General features: G+C 30.7%; 1 long non-coding RNA gene across 1 annotated transcript; it reads right to left on the bottom strand.

The window, feature by feature from the left end:
- Positions 1-11064: 11064 nt before the first annotated feature.
- On the bottom strand, positions 11065-15525 carry LOC107875385. Its single transcript, XR_007044801.1, has 2 exons — positions 11752-15525; positions 11065-11656 (listed from the first exon to the last, which is right to left on the bottom strand). It is a non-coding gene; the product is annotated as an uncharacterized LOC107875385 (long non-coding RNA).
- Between the last annotated feature and the right edge of the window lie 3417 nt (positions 15526-18942).

Here is an 18942-nt window from a genome sequence, read left to right as displayed (position 1 = left end):
ATTCTAACTAATTTTGTAAAAAAATTAGTTAGAATCAACTATGATCAGAATATATGATGAAAATATATTACTTTTTCATATAAAATTATTGCCTCATGATTAGTTGTATTACAATTTAGTAGCACTTACCATAGCCATATATGGTAATGATTGGTAGTGTAAAGGTCTGATTTAATATATATACGATTCACTTACCATAGCCATCTACTTTTCATCCATGGGAGTAAGAAAATCTACAATTTACTTACCATATCCATCTACCATTTGTATGATCTTCTTAAATCACTTGATTGATTGGAATATATATTTGAAAATTGAAATACAAATTGTGGAATTAAGAGTATCGTTTGATTGCAATATATTTGAAAATTGAAATATAGATTGTGGAATTATTCCTATAGCTTGATTGGAATATATATTTAGAATACAAATTGTGGAATTACTCCTAATGATAGTGGAATTAGGAGTAATTGACAGATGATCTTCTTAAATCACTTGATTGATTGGAATATATATTTGAAAATTGGAATACAGATTGGGGAATTTCTCCTATAGCTTGATTGGAATATATATTTAGAATACAAATTGTGGAATTACTCCTAATGATAGTGAAATTAGGAGCAATTGACGAAATTTTTATGTCAATTTTTTTTAATTTTTGCATATCTATGAAATAATCTATATACTAATTAAATAGAAGTCAAACTTAATTATTTTTTACCACAATGTGAAATATATAAATAATTATAATAGTGTTCATTAATAAAAGTTAATTCTAATTATTTTTTATCACAATATGAAATAAGAGAATAAAAATAAACAAAAGTATTCATCAAACATTTTGCTTTATTATATATATAGAGAAAGAGTTGAAATATATAAATAATGATAATAGTGTTCATTCAGAGGAGTCAATTACAATTATTTTTATCACAATATGAAAATATGAAATAATAGAATAAAAATAAATAATAGTGTTCATTCAATATTTTCTACCACAATATGAAAATAGATATGAAAATTTATAAATCTCTATATAAAATAAATAATTAATCAGTAAAATAAATTTTGTTGTCAAGAAAATATATTTTTGTTGCCAAAATACCAAGTGACTAGTTCTCAATATGTCACTTGACATAATTTTATGCCAACTTCTTTGCTTTATTATATATATAGATATGGAAAGTATTAATATAGCGCAAAAGAGAGGAATGCTATATATAAATGAGTACTCTTTCAGTTCCTAATTAGTAGTCATCCTTATTTACAATAGATATTACTTAATATTTGTACTTTCATAAAACCAAAGCAAATCAAAGCATAATTACTTGTTTCCACTTTTACGCTTAATCATGAATATGAAGAGATATCAATATAATGCAACAAAAATGAATACAACTATTTAGTAATGGAGAAAGTAATAAATAAGAGTAATTTAATAAAATAACCTTTAGTTAATATTTTTCTTCAAAGGAGTGCAAAAAAAAAAAACGCGTGACACGTACTTAGTAACAGTGGAGTAAAATTTCATGACGATTCTGTATAAATAAATAAGTATAAATAACACAAATACCAACCCTTTTATAACTAATTACACCCTATCCCACTTTTCTTAAATTCTTTACTCTCTCCCCCCTTTTAATATACATAAGTTACGATTAATATACATATAATCCTATGTATATTTGATAATGTTTCTGTCGTAGAAAAAGGAAATAACTATTTCCTTCCTTTAAGCACGCTTTTAAGTCAACAAATTAATTTAGTGAATTAATGCCTTCCTTAAATTATGTAACTTCTGATTTTGAAATTTTGAATTAGTCAAATACATTAAAAAAAGCTCATACGAAATTCACACGAAAAAAATTATTGATTTTGTTGATCCTGTTGAAGAAAAAAAATTTTCTTCGATTTCAAGAAAACAAATAATACGAAATTCACACACACAAAAAAGTCCAGTCACTATTTATGTTGATAGTTTTGAAGAAAAAAATTGGAAGTTGTCTTCAAGAAGATGAATATTGCTATCCTTTTGAGGTACGCTGGTCAGTGGAGAACAGAAACGGAATATGTAAATTATAAAAGCGAAGGAATAGTTGTTGCGGAATCAATAAGTTACTTGAAGTTGATTTTGTCAATCGCTACTGAATTAGACATTGATGAAGTGCGAAAAAATATTAATGTACGTTATGTAGTCGATGGCGATGCTTCACCTTTTCATATCCGTAATGACAATGGAGTACGGTTGTATGTAGAGTTGAAGAAAGCGCAACCAGCATTCGTGATGTATCCATTGTGCATATCAACAATTGATAAGTCTTCTGATGAGATACAGTTTGATAGAGATACAGGAGCTGCTGTTTTCGTAGAGGGTGTTGAATCAGACGCTATGACTCTCGCAGTTGCAGAGACGCATAATCAATATGCGTTGTATGTTTCAGAATTCGAGGTTGATAATCTTATTTGTGATAGCAAGAGTATTGATGTGAAGGTGAAACAGATGTATAAGGATAAAAAGACGCTCATTTCTGTGATGTCAAAGTATGTTGTGACACATGGATTCAATTCCAGAGCTAAACGTTCTGATAAAAAAAGGTAATACATTTATTTTGTTGGTTAGAAATGTATTTTGGTAAACTGTATAGATTATGTTTTGTTAGTTTTGTTGTATTTTTTAATGGTTTGAAATTGTTATGAACTGAATTGGAAAATTAATTACAATTTTTTGTCACAAGAAGTGATTGATTGTAAGTTTACGTAAACATTCTATATTGTTTGTTTATGTTAATGTGGTGTTGTAGTAGCAGAACAATCGAAAAAAAGAATGTGCAGAAGCTAATGTAATGTTTAAGGTGTAACATATACATAATATTTCGTATGTATATGTTTTTTTCGTATAAACATTTTAAACATATGAGAGAGTTTATATGCATAACCATTTTTTAATTTTAACTGATAACATATAAAAATATATTTTTTGTAATTGTGGAACAAAATCAATGTTATTCTGTCCTGTGATATATAAAAGTGTTTTACATCTATAAAAAGTTAGGTGTGTTGTATATTTTTTTTTCCTGATTTTGTTAAAGTATCTCTGATTAGTAACATTGAAATGTTATGAATATACACAAAAACTTATTATAGTATATGTTAAGACATATTGCAGCTATTTCCTTCGATGTCACAATGAGGATTTTGAATGGATGTTGGAAGCATCTAGCTATAGAAAAACAAATGTTTTTATCATCAGGAGATTTAATCCAGAACATTCATGTCATTTGAGTGATAGGGTTCTAAAGAATATTATGGTAACTAGTGTTTTTGTGTGTGAATTCGCGACTCTTAAATTAGTTAACCATAAAATAAAGTACACATAGGGAGACATCATGGAAGAAATGAAAGTTGTATATGGTGTTGATATAAACTATATGAAGCATAGCGTGCAAAGGAGCGCGCCATAGCGATGCTTAGGGGTAGTCCGGCTGATGGGTATAGACAGATATCGAGATATATGTATATGTTAAATAATGTCTATCCAAATTCACTCATTGCAATGCATAAGTCTTGGGATAATCGGTTTATGTATCTTTTTATAGCGTTGCATCCAATGATAAAGGGTTTTAAGTTTTGTAGACCCGTTGTAGTTGTTGATGGTGCACATTTAAGTGGACCATATAAGGGACTTTCCTGTCACCAAGTACACTCAACGGTGCAGGTATGGTATTTCCCATTTATATTTGTTTAGACTTTGTATTTCATTGTAAAATATATATTGCTGTATAACAAATTAGTTTTGACAACTTATCAATATTAATATAGTTTATACGTAAATTAGGATGCATTTTATCGCTTGCGTACGGAGTTGTGAATATGGAAAATGACAGCTCATGGTCATGGTTTTTCAACCAATTCAAAGCTGATTTTGGAGAACGTGACAATATGTGTGTTGTCTCTGGTCGTAATGAAAGTATCATCAAATCAATTAGTGTTGTATATCCAAATGTCCCACACCTTGCATGCATTTGGCATCTCTGGAAAAATGTTTGTGGTTACTTTCGAAAAAACAAAGAAAGTATTAGTGATTTGTATTATTCAATGGCCAAGGCTTATCAAAAAAAGAATTTTGACTACCTAATAACAAAGATTGAAAAAGCTGATTCGAGAGTGAAAAAATATCTACAAGAAGCTAGATATGAAAAGTGGAGTAGGTGTCATTCACAGGTAAACAGAGGTCGGATGATGACTTCAAAAATTGCTGAGTATATGAATGGGTATTTGGTGGAGGCCAGAGAATTGCCAATATATGGATTCTTAGAAGAGGTGCGAATGTTATTTGGATCTTGGAACTATAAAAACAGTGAGATAGCTTCATATACAAGTACTACTTTGGGTCGTAGATTTGATGAAATCTTAACTCTCAATGGGCTGAAAGCATTGAGGATGCCGGTATGTATCAATTTTTGTGAGTTTTTACCATACAGTTATATGTATTGTTATATTCATAGTAAACATTATTTTTTCCAAAAGGAAATAAAAATTATAGATAAAGTTCAATGTATGTATTTTTTATTCTCTTCAGGTTAAGGTGTCCTCACCGTATGTATATTCAGTTTATAAATCTGAACGAAGATACGTTGTCGACCTTGAAAGTGAGTCATGCAGCTGTGGGAGGTTTCAAATAGATCAAATACCTTGTGCTCACCCTATTGCCGTATTGAAGTCTAAACAAGTAAAGAAATTTATTCTATATTATTCTGAATACAATAAACCAACTACTTTGGTGAAGACTAATGAAGTTCAAATCATTCTGATGCCATATAGGACAGACTGAAATGTTCCTAATAGTGTAGCTGAGGAAGAAGTGTTGCCCCCCCATATTCAAAAGACTTCCAGGAAGATCGAAGAAAGGGAGAAAGAAAAAATTTAGCGAAACACTTTCATCAAGCACAAATCGTTGCGGACATTGCGGACATGAAGGGCACAATAGGCGTTCCTGCAATTACTTCCCAAAAGAGAATTAAGTTTTAGTTTCTGTTGACTTTTGAAGATTAATCACTCGATTATCGTTTTTCATTTTTTAGAAATGACGTCAGTAAACAATTTTTGTTTGCTAATTTAACATTGAAATAATTACGAGTTTTGTTCAGTTTATGCTTGATTTTGATTAATTTTCGCTCAATTTTTTTTATTTATTTGTTTACTGGTATTAATTATTTTTTTTGTAAGTATTTATTTGCTGAGTTAATCCACATCAATTATCAGATTTAGTTTGCTATTTTAACATTCAAAATAGCAAAAGTAAGTTAAGTATTTGTTTGCCGAGTTAAAGACATCAATGATCAGATTTAATTTGCCATTTTTTGCTCATATTTTTTTGTATATAAATTTTTATTTGTTGATAAATATGTCTTATTAATGACAAACAAATCATATCTAAATGTATCTTATAAGACTGTATATATGTTGAAAGTTATTCAGATGTATATGTAAATTTTGAGTTTATAGTGATTATATAGGTATTTACTAGAGGTGACAAAATATTATATGTATGTGAGTAGATATACATGGAATCATTTTTTGTGTGTGTTAAATGAATAACTCAAAAGTATGAACACAAAAAGATTTTTATATACATGTTATATATGAATGATTCGAGGTATAAAATTATAATGAGTTGTGTTGAATAAAATACTATGAATATTCCAACATTTATAAGATTATTAAGACTATATGCAGTGTAGTTGACATGTAAATATATTTTAAAAATTATATTTAGGCATAAGAATTAAGGTATAAACAATATGTATATGTTGACATATACACACATTCAAGAAGAAAAAAGAAAATATACTAAGTTGTTATGTATTGGAATGAAGAAATATGTTTTGTAGAATAGAGTGCTGTGTATATTACTACATATACACTCAAGAAGTTAATTTGGTTTAGTCTTTATAAACTTAAGCTAACAATTATACACACAATAAACAATATAATAGTTTAATAATGCAACAAGCCTATAATAGACATATGATATAATCGGTATACAATTTGTATATGTATACGTAGACATACATATTTAAAAGAATAAAAATATAAACATAAATGCTATGTTATTTATATAAAAGGAATGTGTTTTGTAAGCATTTGGTTATCAGTATCATTTAGTATACATATGTATATGTAAATTAGTTCACAAATAAATATAGAATGACAAATCATGCACACAAAACAATAATAAGCAAAGAAAATTTTATCATTAATCCATAAGCATTGCTTAAAAACCTGTTAAAACAAATTTGTAATAAGAAAAGATCTAAAGTAGTTGAAAATGCAACATTCCTGACAAAATTCGTATTAGTAAACATTCTGTAAATCATAATATACTGTCCTCCTACCCAATTCTAACTATGGCCATTTCATTAGTAATTGAGTGTTTTGTTGGCCTTGGTCTTGGAGGGTCTTCATTCTCACTGATATAATCCTTTTTTACTTTTCAAAGATCATAATTTCGAAGAAGATATGCGTATCGCATACGATGGTATGCCGCTTCAAAATTAAATGATGGGACTAACATTCCTTCGCTTATATATTCTGCATATCCAGCAACAAAAACTCTGCAGTCTCTGTCACGAAAAAAATAAATACGTCATATAACTATAACACATTAAAATAAGATTTAAGAAAATATTAAGTACAGATTACTTACAGACTATCACAATCTTGTTAAGTAACGTTTTGCACATACTCAACCTCAAATGCATTGATATTCAGTAACGGCATCGTATCACTCAGTTTATCCCTGTATGCAGCAAGGTTTGGCCAATCTGTACTTGATGTTTGTTCAAAAATTTCACCGTCAAACAAGAAGGTTGGGAGCATCACCACCAATTTGTGAATCTAGAGGGAAGAGTCCATATTCCTTAGGTTGGATAGTGAATCATAGACACGTATACGTCTATCTTTTAGAGCTATAACAGCTAACACCCAGTGAAAATTCTGATTGCAGTTGATTGGAACATACACCTCATCAACAAGGTGCCATGACAATCCAGCTAGAATGAAAAATCTCTTGATTATGTTGTTTACTGCATTTTCGTTGTCGGCCACAACTACAGACTCAGCATAATCCTGTTGAGTAGAAAGTACCGTGTCTGAATCATTAGGATAAATCTACGGTACGTCTTCTCAACATAGTTCTTGAAAAAGCAGTTTGATATGATAAATCGATATTTTTGATCAGTACAAAATTTTAATTTCTTCCGCAAGAGATAAAATATCACATCAATATGCTATAAAATTATAATACAAAGAAGAGGCATTATGTTGATGTACATTGTGAACATATTTATATGTATACAGATAGTAATAATATTTAAAAAAAGTAAACATAATTGTGGAGTTAATATATATAACTTGCAGGAGTTACGATAAAACATTCCAATCTGCACATACATATAATGAATCTGCACATACATATAGTTATTCATTGCAATTCTGCACATACATATAATGAATCCTACATATACAAAGAATGTGAAGGAATATTTTTTTTATCTGGTATTTCATACCCTATTGAAAATGAAGAACACATAATATGTGAGCCTATATGATTAAAACATATTATGTACATTACAACTAGTAATTGTATTACACATCTAACAACATCTAATACATAGACGAATATATGGACAATACATAAAAAATGATGAATATAAACAAGGCATTTCATTACACATTTAACAATACATATGAGTCATGTATTTGTTAGAAATATACATAGGTACGGTTCATAACTTAACCAGATGGTAACATATATATATATATATTTAATATACCAATGTTATATGTATATGTACATAACAATACACAACATAACAAGCAAATATAAGCCTTATGTATATGTTTTTCACATACATATGTAACATTTCTTACCTGAAAAACACTATACAAAATAAAAAATAACTCATATATATATGATTTACATATACATATGTAAATATTCAACGCATCAAAACATAGTACTCAAAACACACATAATAAAATTTATTTATATGTTCAACAACATTAAAAAGAACAATGTATGTGTAGAACATATACATACTTACTAATACATACAAGTATTAACCACATATGTATATGAACTACAAATATCAATATTTTCAAACTGTAACATAATTTTTGTAATTGTAATATGAATAAGATTCCAGTATATGTATGTATATATGAAATTTTTTAAAAGGTAATAGTTAAATTAAAAATACCTCATCATTCCAGCATGAATTTTTCTGCGACATCAAATAAAATCATTTTTTAGAATGAGCATGAGCAACAACAAAATCATATTGTTGAACTCCAAGGGAAGATGCTTTTTCTTTGTAGTGGTCATCATTCATTTTCCTATAAAATGTTGAATAAATGTATTAAGAAAAATGTGTAAATTGTACATACATATTCACGAAAAAAATAATATTTGTATTGTTAGAACTCACTTTTTAGAATGAAACTTCAACAGATCTTCAAGAACCCATTTCTTGTACTCTTCAATGACAGAACTTGGCATATCGTCAGATATTCCATAACCTTCAAATGCAAATTTTTGTTTGAAATCTGTACTTTCATCCTCTAGGGCCTTTGAATCAGATGCGAAGTCTGTCGTGTATGGTGACTTAAAAATCCTGGACCTAGTCTTGATTCGTTTAGCAGGGGTTTTTGAAGCTAGATGAGCCGCAACAATTGAATCAGGATAATGTGATGGAATCTGGCAATCAGATAGGGAATGCAAGTTAATTGTTTCACCCACCAGTTTAACAACTTCAAGCAGAATATCATCTACCGGTGCTGCCAAACCTTGGATTATAGCATCTATCTCCAATTGAGCAGATTCTGAAATGGTACTTAAGTATTCATCCTATATAGGTAATTAAATGTATTTAATGTAAGTTTTGTTTAAACATGTTAGTAAAATTTTTTTTTTTGACTATAAAATTTGATACTAAAATTATGAAAAAATCACTTTATGTATTTACCGAATGATCTTTATGGATATTCCCATTCATATGTATTTCTACTTCAGAGTAATCCAGATTCTGATTTACAACAGCATCAACAAAAGCATTCAATGTGGCAGTTTCAATATCCTCTGATTTTCGATTCACCATTTCTTCGACAAAAGCATTTAATGTGAAAGTTTCAACATCCGCACTAAATCCTTCAAAATCCTGTTATATGTTAAAAAATATATACAAAACTAAATAAGTGTATTTTTATGAAATAATAACTTTTATACTATGAGATATATCCAGCCTCAAAAGGTTTTTGTACATTGTTGTGGATTCCTTCAATAATAGCATCATTTGTTATATCATCAACAAATTCTGCGTGTGATGATTTATTACTGTTGTCGAGAATAAAAAATATTTAAAATGTGTATCGAATGTTTATGATGATGTTTTCTTTTTTGATGCATTAACTATGTATATTATAAACATATACGTATGACAGACGACATATACAAACTAATAACAAATATAACTATCCAAAACATCAGTCATCATACACAAGAAACTAATCTAACATTTTATTTTAATTTTTTATTTAATACAAAATATGAAACTAACTATGTGAAACTGCCTTTTTGTAAAAAATACCTTTTTTTTTCTTTTTGTTCCTCTGTTGAAAAGAATTCTATATCAACCTGCTTTTTTGGTAGAGCATGTTCCTGTTGTAAACATTCCACATCATGATCTTGTTGATGCTATAGATGTTGTTTGAAAAAATACAATAAATAATTTATTATTGTTAAATAAGTTATAAATATTTACTACATAGTACTGTATATTGTGAACTATACACAAAATATTTATGTCATTTATAAAATATTAACTACATAGTTATGTATGAAAAATTAATATACATAACACAGTTATGTATATTAAAAAATATATATAACTTTTTTATTTAAATTATTTAATGATCAAAACATAGATAAAATATATTTGAATATATACATGACTATGTGTGTATAGATTTTGTAATATCAATATCTCACTTGGGGAAATATCATTTTGTAAAAAATACCTTCTTTCCTTTATCTTTCGAACTAGTGACGACATCCCTCTCTTCGAAATTGTCTAGCGATGGTGCACCCCCAGTTATAAATCCTCCAAGTTTATCATCCTTACGACATTAGGATTACATATGTGTAAGAAAAACATCAACGTAGGAAAATAAAAAAAATGCATAGTTATAAAATATATCATTTTTGCATTGTTTGCATTGTCGAAAAGAAATTCGTATGAACAATCTGCTTTTTTGATGAAACATCTTTCTTTAGTAAATATTCCAAATCTTAATCTTGTTGATCCTGTTGCTGTTTTATGAAAAAAATACCATAAAAACATTGCAATGAATGATGTCTTTTATGCCTAAATGTTTGATAAAGATATACTATGTAGAGTAATAAATATAATATTGGATTCATCCAACATAGATAATTGATTATGTATGAATGAGTTAGAAATATTGATAAGATGGTCTTGTATGATGGGTACTATAAACCACATATGTATATTATAAATATACATTAAAGATTTATGTATATAAACTAAATATACACAACAAAGTTATGTATATTGAACAATATACATAAATTAGATGTACAAAATATAGATGAAATATATTTGGATATACAAATGATTGTGTGTGTATATATTATGTATATTTAGATATATACATAACTGAGTGTGTGTATTTTGTAACATTCATAACCGTATCGTATTAACATTTGAAGTTTGATTAATCAACAACCTGTTTATGCACAATTAAGTATTCTATCTAAGTGTATATCAACATTATAGAAAATTATGATGTATATCAAAAATGATAATGGTACGAATATAATTCAATAGTCAAATACAAAAATCATTAATTGTGAAAAGTAAAATCAATTAAATGTACCTTTTCATGGGTGTGTTTGATGTGTTTCAATATGCTCATTAGTTCAACGTGTTGTTTATTTCTTTTGTCATTTGATTCTTCGTGTTGTTTAACTATTACTTTGTGAAGGAAGGTGAATTTTTGGTCAATCTGCAAATAAAAAGACAACAAATTTGGTAATGTTTCTACAATTTAATTATATATAGTGTTTATTATATGCAAAAACTTATATAAGACTTTAAGAAGAACTTCAACTCATTCCACTTTTGGTCAGAACTATCCTGATGACCTGACTTTCTGGATGATGATGGAGTTAGCGTTGGTGCATCAACATCTCTGAATCAAAAGTTCGTAAATGATTTATTGGCATATTTTTTCCTAAAATAGACGATGGCATTTTCTCGCTATCTTGCATAGGAACAGTTGTAGTATCAAATCGGACTGTCCTCCTCTTCTTCGTAGGTTGAGATGCTGATGCATCAGTACACAGACCTACCTTTCTTAGGATTTCAGGTGGTGGGACAGTACTGAAATCCTTAAAACCTTAATGGTTCATGTCCAATTGAGTATGTATATCGACAACGTGTCTTTTACCACAATGATCTAGATAAGTATCATGTGAGAAGGCAGATTCATCATTATTTAATTCAACGCCATCGATTATTGGCAAATCAAGCCTTTGTACTTCTTCATGAGTTGACCATAAATTAGTATACACAAACTATTAAGCATAAAAAATGGCTACATTAAGATTTATCGGAAAGTCAGCAGAGTGAAATAAAAATTTTAACTCGAAATGCAGTACTAAATGTTTACCTTGCTGAACATACCAGCCATGAACTTCTCATACTTGACCTTAATCCCAACTATCTTCCAGTTAAAAATACTTGGAATCACATTACCGATACACTCATCTATAGTATTGTCTACCTTAGAATAACATTCATACATCAAAACACTTAACACATGAGGTATTCCCCCAATAGAGTATAGCTGTTTTTCAACAAAAAAATTTTGTCTCCATTTTGCAATCAACTTTTGAAAAGAAGCCTTTCCCTATGGAAATTGTTCATACCTGCCATCCTCCACCATCACAAAGTCCGATCTGCTAATAGTAGCATCACGTATTTGTGAAAACAAAAAGGTATGAATAAAGTATAGGATGTACATGCTCAAAGCATCGGTGTTGTTGTCGAAATTTTCTGCCTGGAATCGCTGTACAAAAATACACTTTTTGACACTATTTTTCAAACTTGGGAAATACTTCACCATTAGTACAGACTTAGATGAATGAGTATATAGGTGTTCCTCAATGTTCCCAGTATATTTAAGTCCAGATATTAGAGCAAACTCAGAAATAGTAAACTTCAGAATGGTTCCCTACATGTAAACGTGAATTTCATCCGAATTTCCTTAATCTAACTCAAGCATAAGTATACATTTGGAAATCTGATCCTAAAAATTATACTAAGGCATGTCTAGAAAGAACCCAAAGATTGTTTGACGAAAAAGATTGTAAGCTTCTTCACCAGCACAATTCTTTATATCTGAACCAAATATGCGGTTGTAATAACTATCAAAATGCAAAAAATGCACAGGAACATTTTTTATCCGCTATTTGATACCTTATTGGAAATGAAGAACACATAAAATGTGAGCCTATATGGTCAAAACATATACTGTACACAACAACTAGTCATTTCATTACGCATCTAACAACATCTAACCCATGAACGAATATATGGTCAATACATAAAAAATGATGAATAGAAACAAGGTATTTAATTACACATATAACAATATATACATGACATGTATGTGTTAGAAATATACGTAGGTACTATTCATAACCTTAAACACATGATAACATATGTATATCTACTAAATATACATATGTTAGATGTATATGTACATAACAATACACAAGAAAATAAAAAAATACAACTCTTTTGTATATGTTTTACATATACAGATGTAATATTTCATACCTCAAAAATAGTATACACAACAAAAAACAACTCATATATAAATATGATTTACATATACAAATGTAAATATTCAATGCATCAAAACATAGTACACAAAACACACGTAATAGAATTTATGTATATGTTCAACAACATAAAAAGAATAATGTATGTGTATAACATATACATACTTACTAATAGATATAAGCAGTAACCACATATGTATATGAACTACAAATATCAAGGTATTCAAACCAATAGCATAAACAAAAATGTATATGCAGAATATATACACAGAGTAATTTTGTATTTGCACATCCAATTTCCACACTTAACCTCATAACCCCAATAAATAATCAAAACAATTAAATAAAATTTTCATAAAACACAATATACCAATAACAAAAAATATTATAAAAGATGAAATACCTTCGGTAAACGAGGCCGACCATTGTCCTTTTTTTCAATTTTCTTGATGGTTCTCCAATTTATTTTTTTGACCTTGAAGTTGATGCTTTAATAATCTTTTTCATCTTGATGGGGTCGTTAAGATTTTTTGATCTGTTTTCATCTAAGTTAGGTTCCTCATTATCAAATACTACGGGAACGAAATCAACTAACGAATTTGTTGTCTCGTTATTATCTAACTGAGTTAATCCTAAACTAAACGAAGGAGAATCCTCCATTAACTTAGTACTAAGTTGCTACTTTATTACTTCAAATAGATGATTTTTTTTAAAAAGAAGAAAAATACAGATAATTAAACTATAATTTGGTAAAGTAGAAATTCATAAAATTAGTTAATCAAAACATGCAACAAAATCTTGTTTGAAAATTCTCTAAAATTTCAAATATGTAATGAAATTTTTTTCTAACAATACTGAAAAATTAAACATTTAGAATGTTAAAAGAAGATTCAGTTGAAATTGAAGAAGATTAAGTTGAAATTGAATACCCTTGACTAGGAGTTGGACAGATACACAATTGATTTCAAACTTGGAAACTGTCGCTTGATTGTAGTCGTACTTTTGGGGGAGCAACAGTGAGCGTAAAAAGGAGGCTTAGCCGTACTTTGGGGAAGATTTGGTGAAAGTAAAAAAGGGTTTGTATGTATATGTAATTTATGAGAGAGAAATTAAAAAAGTGGTATAAATGTAATATGTTTGGGGATATGGGATATTTTGTAATAAATGAAACATAACATGTGGGTTTATGTAATTTTTAGAATAAATAATCTTTTCAAACTAGTCACTTTTGTTGAAAAAAAATTCTTTCAAACACTTGAAGAGGGTGAAAAGGAAGTACAAAAATACTCGAAGTTGAATAGGGTGAAAAGATCCCAAAACTGTAACACATTATAGAACTTCTAGTGCATGTGTTCACTAATTAAAGCCTAAATAACAGTAGGAATTTCCATTGATGTTCGGTTTATGCATGTGGACATAAAAGCATTGTGGTTAGTGTGACATTCATGATGAAGGGTGAGCCAAGAAGGGCGGATCAAAGAGATAGAAGTAGGCTTCTGGACAGACAAAACTTCTAAAAGAACAGTGCACATAAAACCTTAGGTGTATCCTACATCACAATGAGATAGGAAAGTTAACAGCTTTATAAGGCCTATAAAGCATAAGTTCACATGGTACTGCATCGTTGACCTCAATGATGCTGTCGCCCACGGGATAAATCCGTGAGGCTAGTTAAGCCAAAGCAGATGATAGCTGCCTGGTATCTGGGTCGTCACTGCTAGAGTGCTCTATTTGTGGTTACAGTTTGTATAGTCAACAGGTAAAGTCACAAAGTTAAAAAAAACTAACTGAGGAAGAAAAGCATAAGTATAGAGCCCTTCATGACAAAGAATTGACATACTTTGTATTGGTGTTTATACATTGTTATATTAAATTAAAATGTAATTTGTGGTATATTCACCAACACTTAGGATCATTGGAGAATACAAGTATCAGAAAAAGGCCAATAATGAAAGAATTGATTCATATAAAAGTTCCCTAGAAGTGTCCAAAGTTATAATTCCGAAACTTAACAATGACCAAAAGAGAAGACACGACCCATATCATACATTCATTGTTTGTTACCCAGTGATGATAATTTTTTTACCAATTATGTAGAACTATACAAATCGACTACCAACTTAAAGACCTGGTCCCTACCTAACGTATGCAGTAATAAACAGGAATAAACACAAAAGCAACGTAAAGAAAACCACATACACATAATATTTTATGTGGAAACCTCCTTGCTCAAGGGCGTAAAACCACGACCTACCTCATAGGATTTCCAACCACTTCACTTTCTTCAAGCAACCTCGAATACAGACTCCATGGTTCAAGAATTAACCTCTTAAACCTCAACTACTTGCAATAACTCTATTATGCAATAACTCTATTGGACAACAGCTAACTCTAATTGAATCAAAACCAAGCTAACTCTAGCTTCAATGTCAACTAATTCTAGCTGACACAACCAACAACGAGAACATACTATGACCACACCTATAATCTATGAATAAGAGCAGTAGGTTGAACATTTACAAACTGTACAACAAAGACTCAAATACAACAAGAGCTTGAGACACAAGTGACGACTGAGAAGGTCCCTATTGCAAGTGAGGCTTTGGTTGACAAATTTCTTCAAGAGAGATTTAGAGTTATTTGTATATGGAAGCTTAGGCTTTGTTGTTGTAGCTTGTTTCATATATATAAGACAAGAAAACCTAGGACTCTTCTCATTGGCTGAGCAAAAAGATACTGCATCTTTGCTACCAACTTTCTGCCAACAGTACTTTTTCCAGTTGTATTGATGACTGAGTGAATGAGATGTAGGCGTGATGCACTTGGTCCCTGAGCAGTTCCACATTTATCTATTCATGAACTAGGTGCCAACGTTGGTAGTTTGTCAATTATCAAAACTAAGGACTCAACAATTTCTCCCTTTTTGATGATGAAAAACTTATACTCTATTCTTCCATAGGATCCGCTACATCTCACTGCTTCCCTTTGTCACTGATATCACTCTTTATAGATCCCTTCCCCCGGTCACTGATACCATCAACTACACATATTTTCCCCTATGTATAGGAACCTAATTCTTAGTGATGATCTTATATACATTACATTGTACCTCATCTTCCCCCTTTTGGCATCATCAAAGAGATAAAATAGTAAACCACATAAAGATAAGCACACGTATTAACTCATGGCCATTAAGGTTACACTGACATGAGTAGGTAAAATCAAAGAAAGATAGAATAATGATAGCATCAAAACACAAGATATTCATCAATCATTAAGATCAACATCATACAATATCCAAAAGCAAGAGCATTGTAAATCAAGTACAGGTAAAACCACGACAATAGAACAAGAATAAAATGGGGCTTAAAAAGGAACATGATAGAATGACTGAAAAGATGGGGCTTAAAAGGTCAGGGCGCGACAAGGACTAGGTTGAACAGACATTAGGCAGAAGGATCAGAAGGTGGATTGGACAACTGGCATGGAAGAAGGGTGATTCTTTCATTTTCAGCTGCATAATTCTTCAATAGTTGTTGAGTCAGGTCCTCAACTTTATCTTCCAATTTCTGAACCTTGGCATGCAATATTTCATTCTCAAAATGTAGACCCTCGCTTCCACCCAGTCCTTCCCCTTGAGCCTTCAAGAAGGCTGCCTTCATAGTAGTAATCTCAACATCTTTCTACATTAGGTGAGCAATCATCTCTTCCAACTCACTCATCAACCTGATCTAAACTTCAATCAAGTCTACCACCACAGACTTCAACTTTACTCCACTTCTTCTAGAAATGCACTCATTTTTCTCCAAAGTAGACAATGTGAACATTTGCTTGACAGACCCATCCTTCCAAAGTCCACACTAGACATCAAAATACGCAAACACACTATTCAAAAGGAACTCGTAGGCTAATCCATGCTTACCACCCTTTGTCATCATCACCTTAAGCATGTGTTCTATCATAATAACAAAAAGGTTCACAGGCTTGAACTTTGTTAAAACTTCCATGAGGAATAGTTTGGGGCCTGTGACAGTAGTGCACTTCTCAATCGCAGAAAAAGAGCCTTATTAACTAATTCAAACAAGAGTTGATATTCCCCTTTGATGAACTTCTTTGTCAATGACAATGTTCAAATCGTCCAACTTGCCAATGTGTCTCAAGAATTTTTTAGAGCCACACTCATCCTTTAGATTCTGGACCCTTGATTGGGCACTCCCAACACTTCAGCTAACACTTGCTCATCAAAAGAAATATTCACATCATGCACTTACGTTTTCAAGTAGAGACTATCATCAGAGAATGTGAGGTTGTGATAAAATATCCTCACTTTCTTTTCATGAATAGTAGGAATAAGAGGCTCAAACAAGTTCTCTTAACTCTGAAACTTCATCATTTCAATCAACTCACCCTTACCCAACATAGTCGTAATCTCAGGATCAAACACACGTCCCCTCAAAACTTCCTGGGTCTTGAGTATTTCTTGACTTTCTTATCTTGTGAGCACCTCGCCTTTGACTATAGAAGTAAAACCTGTGTCACTAGGACCTGGTTCCTTAACTGATACACAGATCCTTTAGAGGATCTGGTAGATTTAGGATTGGGACCTGGTCTCTTGGTACTTTGTAACTCATCCCTTTTTTTTGCTACCATTGGTAGATACTGGTTCCTTGATTAGCACCCCCTTGGTCATTTCCTTTTTTGGTGGTAGAATAGTGCCAGCTTTAACTTTTGCCCTTTGAGCAACTATTTTTCTTACCGTATCCTCATTACTTTCTTCTTCATACTCTCTTTCACTCTCAGTCTATGACTCTTCTACAGGCACAATATCCGTTGTAGGTATATCAAACTCAACAACAACTCTTTTCTTTAAATTTTTCTTCTATTGGGTGCTACGCATACTCTCAACCAGGGCAGCCTCAAACAACTTATGGGAGCTCGATCTGGTCCCATGAACTTTACTGGTTTTGATGGTAGACTAGCAGTGGAAAACACTCTTTGTTTGGTGAATTTTGATTTCAAGGGCTTGTCATCACTGTCAGTGTGTTCCTCTTCCTCCTCGACCTTGTCAGTCACTTCCAGAGTAGGTGACAAGATTTTATTTTCTTCCTCATGGTGTCATGTTGCAAGGGATCTAGGGGTTTTGTCTTACTTTGAAGGAGTGGGAGTATTGGATATTTGAGGAGCCTCCTCACTTAAGGCAGTCAACCCCTAAATAACATTACCTCACTTCTTTTATCCCTTTTTTGACTCGGAGGGTTGAAAATCATTGGTTTCGACTTTTTAAACTATTTCAAAACTTTAAAGAAAAATTTTAAAACAATCTAAGTAATGACAGAGTCGCCACTTAATTTATTTGAAAAGAAATTAAGAAAACTTTTAAGGAAAATCCTAAGTCTTAAAATAGAAAAAGACTTAAGCTTTTAAGAAATTCCTAGGTAAGAGGTTCTTATTAACATCTTAGAAAGGTTTTTAAGGCACCTACAATGTCCATTAAATTGCGATTATCTAGACTATTTGGAAACTATCTTTGACTAACTTTGAAAAAGAGAAGTTATTTTTTTTGAAAAGAAAATGGCTTTTAGAAAAAAACTAGTACAAATTGTGACGACTTAATAGGGAATTTAACTAACTCTAAGCTAATAAGATAGCAAATAAGAACATAAAGGGGAAAAGGAAAAAATATACGACTTAGGCTCGTAATCCCAAATCCATCATTCCTGTCCTAATCTAATTGGCTTTTGGCACACCTGCACCTGTCCTAATCTAACTATCGGACTTTTGGTCCATAACCTATCCTAAACTATTTTTCTGGACCTTTTGGCTAATAATCGATTTCACTTGTATTAATTTACAACTTTGGCTTTGAGGCCCCAAATGAATGAACGAATAAATAAAAATATAAATTTACATAGATAAAAATAGAGACTTGTTAAGTCTCTTAACATCTTTATCAATGGGTTTTAACCCATTTTTCTTCTTCCATCTTCTTGTACCGGTATGACAAAGGATCGACA

The sequence above is a fragment of the Capsicum annuum genome, chromosome 9 (genome assembly GCF_002878395.1).
Source record: "Capsicum annuum cultivar UCD-10X-F1 chromosome 9, UCD10Xv1.1, whole genome shotgun sequence".
Taxonomy (NCBI): domain Eukaryota; kingdom Viridiplantae; phylum Streptophyta; class Magnoliopsida; order Solanales; family Solanaceae; genus Capsicum; species Capsicum annuum.
Note: the sequence above shows the minus strand (reverse complement) of the source record. Positions and strands in the feature narration are given on the sequence as shown.